General features: G+C 38.6%; 1 protein-coding gene across 2 annotated transcripts in view; it reads left to right on the top strand.

The window, feature by feature from the left end:
* Positions 1-500: 500 nt before the first annotated feature.
* LOC139971524 (steryl-sulfatase-like) overlaps positions 501-14,724 on the top strand; it is a 51,598-nt gene continuing 37,374 nt past the window's right edge. Inside the window, exon 1 of one of the 2 annotated variants that reach the window (XM_071978083.1) lies at positions 501-771. The gene's annotated coding sequence lies outside the window, so the exon portion shown is untranslated. Of the gene's footprint in view, positions 785-14,724 lie in introns of both variants that reach the window. The other variant, XM_071978081.1, reaches the window with a different exon arrangement.

The raw sequence follows: 14,724 nt of genomic DNA, 5'->3' as shown, positions 1-14,724 counted from the left end.
CAGGTAGGCCTACGTTATTGCAATCACCCACCCCTTCTAGAGCCGTAGTCGCATATGCCTTATATGTTATTCGACACATAAAAAATCCAGTGACTTGTTCACGCGCTGTTCACGGCACCATGAAATTTACTCTCTTCAGGCCCAACCACTATCTCTATTATGTAAACGTGATGCAACTTATTGATGTTCAGTTTAAGGGAACTGGACCTGGTCTGACCCGTTGCCTAGACATGTAAACAACAAATCTAGATCTTCAGTACCGGCTCTAGCATACTACAAGCAAAGCGGTATAATTTCAAACCTACAATTTACTCATCTCATGTCTCCTTACATCGAAAATGTGGTCTCAATTACAAACACGACTAAGAAAGAAGGGCCCCTATGGCATAAACCCTTTAAATTCCACATTCATGGTAATTTCCCTCTCCAGTTGAACTGTTAATTACAAGGATTGCCTAATTTGCACTCAAGCGCTGACTCCTCCCAGCCGTGGTTCTGGATATTTTGTTTCCATGCGTGTTGTGTGATATACATACTAACGTTGTCATGATGCTGAGTATAGTAGGCGAACCCCGACTACAGGATAGTAGATAGTACTGAACTGTTTGCTCTGCTGCTATACACAAGACCGAAGAGTAGTGTCTAGCCTTCAGTGTAAACATACACACAGGAGAAGCGAGGGGAAAGCATGCTGCGTTATTCTGATGTATTATTACCACAACGAATGCCGGTAGAGCTATTTCAACCCAAAAGAACGATCTTCTTGAGCTGGTTAGTACTAAAGGTATATAACGAATTAGAATTTTCTTATCGTGCATATTGATTCACAGATGTACACTCGGCAGAGGTTGACCTGCTGGCCTAATAGTAATACTATACGATAGTATAGTAAAGTAGTATTACTGTATTATAAGAATGTAGACTAAGCACCGGTGCTGTAAAATAAGCACAGATGCTGTCACATCAATAAATAAATATATAAATAAACAAACAACGGTGATACTAACTTTGGCATAGGTCTGAATTAGCTTAGTAAGTTAGGCGTAGGTGTAAGCTTTATTATTTTTTGCTCCTGGGTACCTGTTTACTCATGTCCTGTTCTTTACGCATTAAACTTAAAACCCACATATAGCCTAATGTTACTAGACGTATAGGTTCAGTAGGCCTTCACTCAGTCACGTTTATGGTAAGACTGTGAACATCTCTGTTTAACCTGTGAACAAAGCAAGGTTCAAGGGACAGATCCAGCAATTGCTGTAAGGGGCAAACCAAGTGCACCAAAGGTGCTACCATGAGTGCAAAGCAAGAGTATCTTTGAGTAGGACCCTGGGGTGGAGCCCTGGAAGCTCAAACAATATGAGACAATTTGAACATAGAAAATTAGTGTAAAGTGCCCCAAGAGTTGAGAAGAATTGAGCAGCAACCCCCTACCATTTTGAACTCTGAACGATCTGGATGACTCTGTTTGCAAAGTAGCAAGGGGTGCTTCCAGTGGTCAGAGGTTTACAATTCTTGACAGCCTAACTGAGGTGCAGGATGTTACTTGAATTTACACAAAAGTTCACATCAGTTCCTCACGCTATCTTATTGGAAACAGGATGTTGTAGTAATTCTAAAATGAACATAGTTATAATATAGATTACGATTCTGTGGAAAGTTTGCCAAAATTTGACAAAGTACAGTAACAACTCTACGAGTTGAACATATATGCTATGAACTTTAATGGACCTAACCAGGGTCCCAAGCTCAAGATATCCTACTTGATTGATGCTATGTTGGAAGCAATATCATAGACAGGTTGGAACACTTTTTGACGCAAATTCCTGGTTTTATCTGAAAAGACCCCTTTTCAGCCTCGGTTCAGCCAGCTATCTGTACCACATGTCTGTTCTGAAATTGGAGGTGTGTGAGGCGATTTTGCCAACACAGAATTTGGACATTTAACTTTGTGCCCATTTGTGACAGTTGGAGTACCAGAGATGATTCAATTTCTGTTGAAATAAGGTGATTACATGCCACACTCTATCCCAATATACTGGAAATGTCAGGCATTTTGTGTGATTCAGATCTGGTTGATATTTTTTTTTTAATATTTCTTTCTTATTTTTTTCTCGTCCACCCTTGGCAAGGTTACATATTTATATTTACTATGTTTATCTGCAACTTTGCAGAAACTTGCTAAATTTATCAACGGGCGACAGTTTTACAGTATAAACAGCATTTTGCACCAAAAGTTTCTTACAAGGAAGTTACAGCACTTATACGGCACTGCATTTATCGTTTTATTGCCGTGCACTGAGGCTAGCACTCCAGGAGGTCCCAGCTACTTAGAGATTAGTTCCCAAAGTCCATAAAAACTAATCAACGATCAACCCTTATTGTTAAATAGTGATGTCCGATTTGTAACTCATTATGCACCACTCATAAGTTGCACGATTCTTTCAAGTATGGAAGATTTCTGATCAACTTTTTTTGGGACCGTTGCCCTGAATTCGACACAGGGGTTATCAACTTATGAGCTGCTTATGAGTACAAAGGTGAAGTTTTGTAGCATTGAAAGTGTGCAAGTATTGCAACGAGGAAAGATTGCTTTTCAAAAGGCTATACAGTACAGTGTGCACATGTATTGAAGTAAACAAACACAGGTGACCAAACCTTTCTCAGGCAGGAAATGGTAACAAATTTTCGCAATATTTTACACTTAAACACATCAAGATAGAAGGGAATATCACAATTGAATGATGAAGTTAAGGTAGAAGACACATGATTTTTTTCCTCCTTGTTCATTAATTCAGAATAAAAATTGTAACTGTAAATGGAGAACAACTTCAAGAGTTTTTTTTAATTTCGGGACCGGGTAGTAGTACTTATATTTGTTTTTTCGGTAGGTGCCCCAGGTTTAAATTGTTCATTACAACTGAGGCATGTAGGACAAGGCTATAGAGCTCCCTCCGTAACAAAAGATGCATGTATACATATGTTAATTTATGTACTAATTAGTAAGAGAAAAATGTTACCAGCTTGCTGGAATGCAGTCAGTTGTGCAGATCAAGATCTACTGTACCTGTCTGTAAAGCACAGAACAGTCAACAGAGAGTTGTGGGAATGTCAAACATTGATGGCAAATTACATGCATCAATGAATGAACTAGAATATTGCATTCGTTTGTAACTATTAATAACTTCATTGTACCCTGAGAAATGACTGTGAACATTGCATATGTTGGTGCACCCACCATTCTTTGCATACATAATTTTTTTATAATGTATTAACCATGTCATTATCGATGGTTTTTTGTTTATATAAATAACTTCATTGTACCCTGAGAAATGACTGTGTCCATAGCATATGTTGGTGCACCCACCATTCTTTGCATACATAATTGTTTTATAATTATATTTATCACATCATTATCGATGGTAACCGCTCCCTACAGTATGTGATGTGCACGGCAGTCGCCAGGTACCTTCTACATTTTGAACGATTAGGTATCAAATTGATGTTTTGTAGTAAGTTACCAATACTTCACAGCTCCTTGAAGACAACTCTGTCCTAAACATCACCTGGCAACCGCTACATCAAGATGAAAAGATTTCCAAATGTTTGGGAAATATTAATAAAAGACAAACAGCATAATGAATGGTCGTCAGTAAATTACTCCCAGATGTATGCTAGAAAATCTATTAATGGTGGATCAATTTCAATCTTATTAGCTCTTAACAGCTATTTTCACAGCAGTTTTCTCTAACTGCTAGGTTAATGTATTTTTGGCCTAAAAAACGATGAACATGATATTTAGCACTCCAGTTGAAATTTATAACTCAATTCCTAACATGTGATTTCAAGATATTTCCATATGAAGTTGGCTGGTTTGTCTGCCAAAACAAAAGTTTTTAGCTTGTAACCATTGGGTGAATACATGTATACACTTAGATGCACATTGAGAAAAGGTTCAATTGTTTTATTTTTTTGATCACTCTGTGGCTTTGACTTTCGACTGGTTCAGGTTCCAACTGTCACTACAGGGCATTGTGATGTAATTTTCAATACCGGTGAACATGTGTATTTGGGTTTCATGATCATGTTCTGATAAATCCACTTTAAATTATGTAGAAACTTGATTTCAAATTTTGAAGAAAAGACATTTTTTGGTATTTGTCCCTCCGTGACATAGCTCTTGTTTCCTTCAAATACATTTTTGATAGGAAATATCAGTTAATATTTGCTGGAAAATTTAAATTTCAAATGTACATGAATTTAGAAAATGGCTTTACAGTGGTTAGTTTAATGAAAATTACACCAGGATCAGGCGCGTATCCAGGATTTTCAAACCCGGGGGGCGCGAATTACTATCTAAGCGGAGCGCCACCATCGGTTGGCGCGCAGCGTACAAGAAAATTTCTTGTTTTGAAACCCCCGCAGATCACCGGAAACGGCACTTCTCGGGCTTGAAATGACCAACCAGATGTACCCTTTTTGCCTGAGAACCAGGTATTTCCTAATAGTTTTTTTTTCTATCCATAACCTTTTTGAAGTTTGTCAACCCGGCACACATCATGTTCGACCTGATGGCATCTCCTGTGGGTCTTTGCTTTTGTAGGCGATTCTACGTCGCGGCCCACAATACCCGTCAGCCCCACTTTTCAAGGTTTTAAGCCCCATATTTGTTGAGAATTTGAAAATTCACATTTCTCGTGAATAAACTCACTTGAAAACATACCCATAATGTTGTACAAAATTTCATCTATGGACAACCAATATAGAAAAACTTCCTTGAACCCCTAACAGACCGGTCAAAATTGCACGAGTAGAGGGAAGTGTGATGCAGAATGTTGGTCACAAATTTTCGAAAATTCAGACACAGTTAATTTATTGGTGTACAAACATTAAAACTTCTTATAACGGCTATTATAAAACTTGGTTGAAGGAAATGAAAAAATAGCAGATATTTCCTTCAACCAAACACTACACACATAGGCGTAGGAGGCGCGGCGGCAGTGGCGGAGCTAGGGGTATTGGTCAGGAGTGGCGAGAATGGTCTGTAGGAGCGCTTTCGACACTATCTAAGCGGAGCGCCACCACTGGTTGGCGCGTAGCGTACAGAAAATTTTTGAATAAAGATACTCCCTAGATCGCCGGAAATGACCCTTTCCGGGCCTGGCTAATTTGCAGATAAACGAAGAATAAGGTGTCATCGCCAAATTACAGCAACAAAATGTGACAAATGTCAATAAGTAGATGAGAGCGCAATAAAAAAGTCAATAATCTAGAATAAGTAAAAAGTGGTAAAGAGCTGAAAAAGGCGCCAGCAGTCCATTTGAGTCCGTCAGGGGGGGCATCCACCCCCCCGACCGTATGGACGCTCCGCCACTGCGCGGCGGGGGTGCAGCCCCTAATTTGCCATTACTAATGTAAAAGAGAGTTTTGACATAATTGGACCTCCATGCTTTTTATACATCTACATGAGACATGTCGTTGTTTACATGAGCATCCCGCGAAATACTGCGCAATTTGAACGGACCGTACGGTACATGATGGCATGCGATGTAATAACCGATGCTTGCTTATATGATATTGACATGAACACGTTGAACGCGCGTTGAAAATTTTTGGTTATTTTTTCAGGCAAGTCGGACAGTTTTGAGGCTTTTCATCCTGGAACGCCATTTTCATGCTCACTGATATGATGTGATATCTGCTGTTTGCGTTACAAATTCGAACAGGCGCGTAGCGAGGAATTTGCCAAGGGAGGGGCGAGGCCTGTAGGCAAATTATCTAAGCGTAGCGCCACCATAGGTTGGCGCGAAGCGTACAAGGAAAATTTTGGCCGAAAATGCCTCCCAGATCGCTGGAAATGGCACTACCCAGGACCATTTGTTAGCGCGAAGCGTACAAGCAAATTTTGGCCGAAAATGTCTCCCAGATCGCTGGAAATGACACTTCCCAGGCCTTGTAAGTTGCCTCTAAGCACTTTCTATTTTGAAATTACTTAGCGATATCATTTAAAAAAATGCTGAATGGGGGGGGGCGGGCGGTCGCCCCGATCCCAAAATGCGTCATGTTCCCCGACGACACGGTCGAGTTCGAGACCAGCCACAGTTGGTTTCATAGCACAATTCTACACACGCGTTATGATAGACCATATATAGTACATATATAGATCATTAGTGAGAGAGGAAAATGGAAACGTCAAAAAATGGAGTTGTCGGTGTAAGGGGTAGGGTGAGTCACACTTTTACGAAATCATTGATCCGTCACTGGCTACCCTTCAGCGCAGTAATGATGTCACTGTTCCTCTTTCTCTCCCCGTGTCTTCGCGTTTTTCTTTTACTCCCTCCTTTTCTCCTTTTTCTCTCTTTCTTCTTTTTCTTTTCCCTTCCTTCCTCTCCTCCTCCTCTTTTTTCCCCTCTTTTTTCCTTTTTTCTTCTCTTTTTTTTCTCTCCTCTTTTTCTTACCCGGGGGGCGCGCGCCCCCAACGCCCCCCCCCTGGATACGCACCTGAGGATGTGTCTAGATTAGATATCGTTTCCTCTTTTACATGTCGAAAAGGTAGAAAAAAGAGTTTAAAATTAAAACTTCATATCCTGTGCAGAGCAACTAGTTTGTGTCACAGGTATAACACACAAGAGAATAATCTACTAGCATTGGCCTTTCTCTTTGGGGTGGGGATGCTTGAGGTACTATATATATATTTTTTTTGGGGGGGGGGTGGAGTAGGAGGTAGAGACCATGTACATAAATGTTACGTTACATTGATACTGTAATTCAGTGTTGATAAAAGTGTCGTTGTGAAAGGAATTTACTCTCCTGAATCCATCACATGTAATTGTTGCCTGAAACAAGACAGTACTGTTATGCACATTCCTAATCTTTTGAACTTTTCAACTTTTATGGGTTCTCTTCAAATATCATAAACATGGACAGCGTGTCTGTGCATGTGAGGTACAGTGCTTAACTGTTCTAATCTGGATGTTCTTTTAGAAAAACAGACAGGTTGTAAAAGATTACATCATGGCAGTAATAGCCCAGCATTGCTTATGATAAATTATGGTGAAGTTTTCTGTACATAGTTTCAGAGTGACATGTACTAAATTCATCCTCTTTTAACTGTTTTGAGAATGTGTTACTTATAAATAATTCATCATTCTACAGTGAGGCAGGCTCCTTTGACAGACATTTTGTGCGTACCAAAGTCCAGTTACTGTAGATGGTATCATCCGTTTATTATTAGTCTTTTGAATGGTGCATTTGGTTTATAAGTTACTACAGTAAACACTCCTGAAAATGAAGCTAAAGGTCTCACCACCTATCATTCTACATTGAGTCCATCACATGGTATTTTTATTTATACAGTATATATATATATATTTTTTATAAAGTTTCTGTATTACTATGTGCAGGTACAGTTTGTATTGAAATTTTATAGCATTTCTCGGATCAGAAGTAGTTTTTGCATTCAGTTTACCTTACTACTGTCGTACTGTACTGTACATAATATATTCATTCATTATGACCTCAGTGACCAGTTCAATGGCTATAACACAGATACAGTAAACATGTACTGTTGTAAGTTCATGCAAAAACTTCAGCATTGATAGAGTGGAAACCGCCGGTCTACAGACAAAATACCTAAGTGCAATATGAAACTAAAACTAAAAGAGAGGTATTGCAAGTGGGTTTAATTATGATGTATGGGCACTTTTCAAGTGCAAATAGCCCTGGATTTCATCCATAGATGCTTCACAATATTCTGCTACCAAGAACATCTCTTAGTACAGTAGGTCATACAGTGCAAATAATTGTACTTTTTTGGGGCTGTCAGTCAATGATGAATTGTGAAAAATACTTAGAGCTGCCAAATGTTACTACAAATGATAAAAGCTCAGACCCTGCGAGTATAGTACTAAATGTATGTGTAGCAGCCACTTAATACATGTATGCATGTACAGTCACTGTACAGACATCTTCATTTTATCCAAATCTTCACTGTTCCTGTATCCTTTTCACACTGTCCGTTCCAATGCATTGTTGTTTTACAAAAGGACCGGCTTTCTTTTACTCATCTCCTCACTGTATGTGCATCTTTCAGCATCTGGAGCAACGTTTTGTTCTCACACATGTACTTTGTCATAAAATGAAAATTCTCATCCCTGAAAATGTATCATTCCTCACAACGTTCTCACGCCCAAGCAGCCAGGGTTCTACTGCATGTAACATGCTCTAACTCTAGAACCAAGCTGGGAATTAAGCTCATCCTTGGGACTTCCTTTCCATGTGTCCTCTAAAGCTAAAATATTTTAAGTTTTTGGTTAAAAGTACTGATGCTATTACAGGAAATATATACCTAATCCTGTATCACAGTATTTCAATTTCTTCAAAAAGGTCACAGTGGACGACTCAGGTATTACCCGAATTTACTCAACTTTAATATTCAAATTACATTGAAGACAAGAGACTATTGTATTAAACACACGTCACAATTGTTGTTCTTGAAAACTGTATAGCAAATGGTTTAGCAAGTGGGGAAGCAAGGTGAAATTGAATGACCCCAAATGTAGAATTGTAGACCTTCATAAATTGGTATTTTGATCACCAGAATTTATATCCAATATTTGTTGTGAAAACATTCTTGTATGCCTGATGAAAAGCAGATGTTCACGTATTTCACCTGGAGAAAATGGTCTCAATGTAGATTCGCAAATCGCCGTACAAATTTAATTTAAAATTTGAATTAGATTCCTGATTGGAGCCTAACTGAGATTCCCTCAGAACTGTGAATTTGGTAGTTTGCATGAACAAATTCTCCACTTAAATTGCAATCACATTAAAAAGTCTCAATCTAGTTTAGCATGTAGGAAATTGGCCATCGTGATACTGCCAAGGAACACTCAATAAGATGATGAAATGGAGGTGTTGGGGGGGGGGGGTGGGGAGGAATTGTCGATTCCCAGGTGATTTGTACATGTCCCAAAATGCTGATACATATTAAAGCAAATTCCTTCTGGAAAATGTCAGTCCAAATGTAAACGTCTTCAGTTTTGTGTGAGCAACCTCTCATAACTATCATTATAAGTAAAACTGATGGTAAGGAATGAAATTTCACAGAATTTTTTCTCAGATCGTCATTTTCATTCCTTATTGATCCTCCATGGTAGACTTTAATTAGGATCTTTTTGTGATAGTTTTCTTCCCAATTCCGATGCCTTTTGTATCTTTCTGTCTGGCTGTGTGTATTTATATACATTGTCAGTATTTCTGTGTGAGATGACAACTAGATGCTCCATTCCGTGACGATGATGAGGCTGAAGGCGATGATGAAGATGAGTGGGACGGTGTAGGGCAGTGGTTCTCAAAGTGGTCCCTACCGCCCCCCTGGGGGCATTGGGAAGTCTCAGGGGGGTGCTACAGGGTACACAGGGAGTAGGGGGCGGTCCCTGACGATTACAACACAACACTGCAGTGATTTAGGGCACAATAAGGCATCCAGGGGGTCTGGGAATCCAAAATACAGTATAACTATTTTTGAGAGAAAATTCATCAGCTTGTAGGGAATGTAAGCTATTTTTTAATTCCTAACTGCATATCTTCGAACAGTCTGATTGCTTGCTTGAGTGGCCGACTATGAACGGTAGGTTGAGGGTAGGGGGTAGGGGATTGGGCATTGGGACAGTTCAAGATGGTTGAAGGGGGCAGTCGCCTAAAAAAGTTTGAGAACCACTGATGTAGGGTATTTAATCCAATGTTTAAATGTTGTATTGCAATTGTGAAGTGTGCGAAAGCTTATCATGAAACAAGACAAAATGCTAGGGATTTAATTCATTCCTCCATTACCTATCTCACCTCTTTATATGCACTCTGAGATCCTTTACCTACAGTAGCGTAAAGAAAATTTGTAACGGTTAAGTACCCCCTCCCAAATAATCGTCTATTGGAGTTGCTACTTTACTATGTTTAAAACTGATACATGTTTTCATTATCAATTTAACCATTTGTGTAGCATTTCTGCAACGCAATTTTACCACGTAAATTATTCTCCGTGGTCAGATGGTGTTCTGCACCATCAACAACATTGGTGTTGATGGTGCAACAAAAAAAGCTATTTATAGTCATTTCAACTATAAAAGTTATAAGTATATGTACATGCTAATAATGATTTAAACAAATTTTTTATCAACCTAAGAACCAAAATAGAAATATACAAATAAGAATAAATTTGCTTTCTGGAAGAAAAAAAAACCTGTGAATTTATTCAAGTTCAAGAGCCTGGCATTTCGATCCTAGGAGGTATTTTTTCCTGAACGAATTGACAAACGTGAAGAAACAAATTAGTTTCACAAACAAAGTGCTTGCCCCATTCACTTTACAGAGGAATAATATACGCCTACATCAGCAAAGCATATAGTGGTGCATTACTGTATATATTGACAAGGATTGTGCCCCATCTGAACCCCTTGAACACCTGCCTTTCTGATTGTGTCTATTCCATAGTATTGTTTTGAAAAAGGAAGCCCCTCTTTCCATCCCTCCCTTCCCCTGCTCCGTCCCCCCCCCCGCCACAGGTGGTATACAGTTACAGTTTGTGAAGTTTACTGTACCTTCAGACCAGTGGAATAGCATACACACTGTATTTACTTTGTGTTGTATACAGTATTTATCATCATTTGACAGTTTTACCACTTTGCACTCATGCAGCTTGGCAAAATTATCGTTTTATGAAGATTTATGTTTTCACCGACATATATAATTGTAAGTATTGTTTATTTGTGATGGACTACGTTGGGTGGTCTGGAGTGCCAGAAACTGCCATTTCAAGTTCATCCAGCATTTTAAGTACTGTACCTGCTGTACAGACACTCACCAAAACGTCCTTAGCAGATGTTGATCATACCTTTTTTTTAATAATGCCAGTTCCTAATCTCTGTTTATTTCTTTCATTGATTCCTTTCAAACTATTGTTTTGTGACATCATAGACATGCCTCAAAAATTTCTCCCAAAAATAATCCTTGTTATTGTTCAGAAAATCCTAGATTTGCAACCTTGGGTAACAAGGAGACATGAAAAACAAAAATGGTACCAGACTTGGAGGTATGCAGCATGTTGCACAGATGGACAGTACCCAACTAAATCTCATTCCCATAACACAATTGTATGTCTTCTCCACTATTGAAATGCTTATCTTGAGCACACCTTCTGTTCCGTAGAATATATGTGAGAAATGCATGTTAAGTATAGATCTGCATTGTTGTCGATGACACTTAACGCTAAAAGCACTGAGCGCAGAGCTACCAGTGAAGTTGTGTACTGTACAATGTATTAACTGAGATGAAATTCTGGCTGCTATTTATCAAAAAAGCAGTGACAAAGAAATCTCAAATCCTCCCACCCCCCTCCTCCCAGTAGGACTAAATATGCAACATGTTAGATCTATTTAACAGGTCAGGATTGGCATTCTTTCCTGTGAGAATCTTTCTGGCAAAAAAATTCCCATACATACATGTACTACAGTGCAGTTTGTTGCCAAACAGCTGTATCTGCAATACTTTTGTGTGTAAACTTCACATACCTGCATATTTTGGTACGTAGATTTCACAGCAAAGCAAAGTTTTCTGTGTAAATATTACATGTTAATGGTTACATTGAAATTTGTATGCATAATCTCTGGAAAGAAAAATATATGTTCAATCTGCCTTCATACTGTATATAGTCAAAATCTTATTAAGAATATACAGTATATATATATTACTGTATGTCTGATGATCGCTCAACGTGTGAAAATCTGATTAACAACTACTAGTGTTCCACTAGTCTCAACATATATATTTAATTGAAATTGTAATATAAATATATTTATCTAATCTATACTGTACATGAATGAAAGTGGGCGATGTACCTGAATGTGGACTTTGTGGGGCGAAAGTGCTACGTAAATGTTACTGTACCAATTTAGGCATACTGTACCTTCAACAAGAAAAGCTGCATGGCAGTTGCTGCTAAATCTCTATAGCGAGGCTAAATCATTATCAAACCAATAGAGATATTAATCGCCGCAGAACTAAAGCAAAAAAAGCTTTGTGATGCTTGTACATATGTAGCCTGTAACCGCAGTTCTCTCAACGTCCTATGGTGATTTTGACATGATGCATTAGCAGGTTTAGAGGCAAAGTGGGATAGTAGAATGGTGACAGATAAGGCAAATCACTTGTAAATACACCAACCAATAACTTTGGGAATTCTCTTAGCATTAGGAGTAACTAATTTCAGGGCGGTAGCCAGCAGGTTGAAGAAGGGGGACATGGCGGCAGCTCTACCCCCCACACCCCCCCCTCCGGTGAGATTTTTCACTTCCTACATAAAAGAAGGCCTGGCATAATGTGAACCCCTGGATAGTATGCACTATTTCAGTTTGTCTTAGTAAAATGTTTAACATTTCTTCTGATTTCACTAGTCAGTAGTGTTCAACCTCAAGATTCTAGGCATGTATTATAGGAATGTTGTTCAAAAAAGAGCACCTTGTTTATGTAAACATCTCGTCACATATATAGGCACGATGACTGTGTGTTCGTTTTGGTTTTCGCAAGTTTTGTTAGAGCAATAGATGCTGGGAGCTCCTAATATTTATGCTGTGTGACTAGTGTAGCAGTCTAGTGTAAAAGCACCACTGCTGGATACCTGTTATGATGATGTTTCTCTCAATACATGACACACACAGTACTCACATCAAGTCCATGTTATGTAGGCTAAATCTCTTTAGTCTGATTATAACTTCCGCACCACAATGGCATGAAACAGTGATACAACAGCTCCTAGCTACCCCAGGCTATGGCTATGAATTTTGTGTGAATATTGTAAAGTACAGTCAAGTGTCAAGTTAAATACTTGTCATTTGCTGAATCACATGAGCTCATGAAAGGAGTCAGATCCTTAAATTGCAATAGAAATCCCTAACCAGTGAAATTGCGGCCTAATTAAGGCAAGAATGATCATATATGTGGAAAGGAAATATCTTGTCAATTTACATCAAATTAAATTAGATTAGTACTCTTGATTAAGGATAATTTGAAACCTGATTAGGTGATTGGAAGCCAATTTTGCTTTCCTTCTTTTGCCGTGTTTCATTTTGGTTGAGCTGTATTTATAAGAGGATTACGAAATGTTGGACTGATTGATTGCAGTGAACTATATAATTTATGCCAAGTACTATAAGTGTGAATTGTTCAAAGGCTACAGAAACCATTGCAAATGAATGTATAGCTCAAATCAGAAAACAGCAAATCGCTTTTGGCACGATCACCAGAATTGCAAATTTGCAAGGAATACGTTTATTATTTATGGTGCTTTGTATGGTGCTGTATTTACTTTGTTATTTTCAGTTTGAAATCTTCAAAATCATGACAAATTTGGTCTGTACAATCATTCAACAAGAAGCTAGTCGGTAGTGTCAAAATTTGTCTCCACCCAAGCTGTCAAAAATAAAGCTGAGTAGAATTACAGTTAGTTTCAGGTTGTTCAAAAGTCAGAATGTCATAGTTTTTTTAGAGACAACTGCCAACATGAATAACATACTAAATTGAATATAAAGCTCCCAATGATAATACCAGGGATCAAAACTTAAACCATCACAGTAAAGTTTATAGTGTGTTGTAAACACTACTGAATATACTTTAATACATGGCACATGTTGGTTTGGCTCCTAGACTACGTGTTACCGTACTGGCATTTTACTCTGACTAGAGAGTTGTCCGAAGAGAGCCTTGTTATGTCAGAGTCTATATCTACAGCATATGCAACTCTGGGAAATTGACAAGAGTTTACATATCGTGAATGAGCAAGATTTTACAACGGTTGGGATTCATTCTATTAAAGGAATTTGTTATGGAAAAATGGGATCCAGTCCTCCCCGTCATATCAATTTTTGTCTTTCTATCACCCTAAGCCTTGCCCTGTCATGAATTTTAGTTTCTGCGATAGACTGCTTGAAATGTTGGCCCGGTCTTGCCAAAAAACTTGAATCTAACACTGACATAGGTTGAGACGTGACGTCAGTGCGGCACATTGGTCAGACTCTATCAGATCTCACTCTTAGCTTGGCCTTGATACAATACACATGAATGTGTATAGACTTCGGGTACGGCTGTGATTCAAAAAATATCTCAAATAACAAATATCTGAACAACATATAATGATGAAGAACTAGTTAGGGGATTCTGGAACGTTTTATCTCTCCATAAGATTGCGCTAACTTGCAACTTCACTGGGAAATTTCCATCTAAATAGCTATTTTACTTTTAGCTTGCTAATGATAGCGTCCCTGCAGTCCCCGAAACGAAGTGCCGCAATGATGTCACCATCGCTCATCCTTCTGTTCAAAATATATTAGATTAAGTTGGCGTGAGGTTCAAAAAGTCACTTCTCTGAATCATTAGGATGAAAAATCCCCGAACGAGGAAAGTAGCAATGAAAAAATGATGGGCATATACCCAATAGACTGCCACTAAAAAATGCCTTTAAGATTACATAATATTGTGCATTCAGCATGCCTCATTCCTGCCCAGAGTGAAACCCTTCCTTGTTATGTTACATTTTGCTCTATTCTGTTCATTCCTTTGACCCTGTGGGCAGAAGCCTCTGCACAAACATTTAAAAGCTCAGATTAGAGTACCTTTTGGAAGGTACAGTAGGTATTGAAGTTGCATGCTTTTAACATAGTTTGACCTGAGAAGGAA

The sequence above is a fragment of the Apostichopus japonicus genome, chromosome 8 (genome assembly GCF_037975245.1).
Source record: "Apostichopus japonicus isolate 1M-3 chromosome 8, ASM3797524v1, whole genome shotgun sequence".
Taxonomy (NCBI): domain Eukaryota; kingdom Metazoa; phylum Echinodermata; class Holothuroidea; order Aspidochirotida; family Stichopodidae; genus Apostichopus; species Apostichopus japonicus.
Note: the sequence above shows the minus strand (reverse complement) of the source record. Positions and strands in the feature narration are given on the sequence as shown.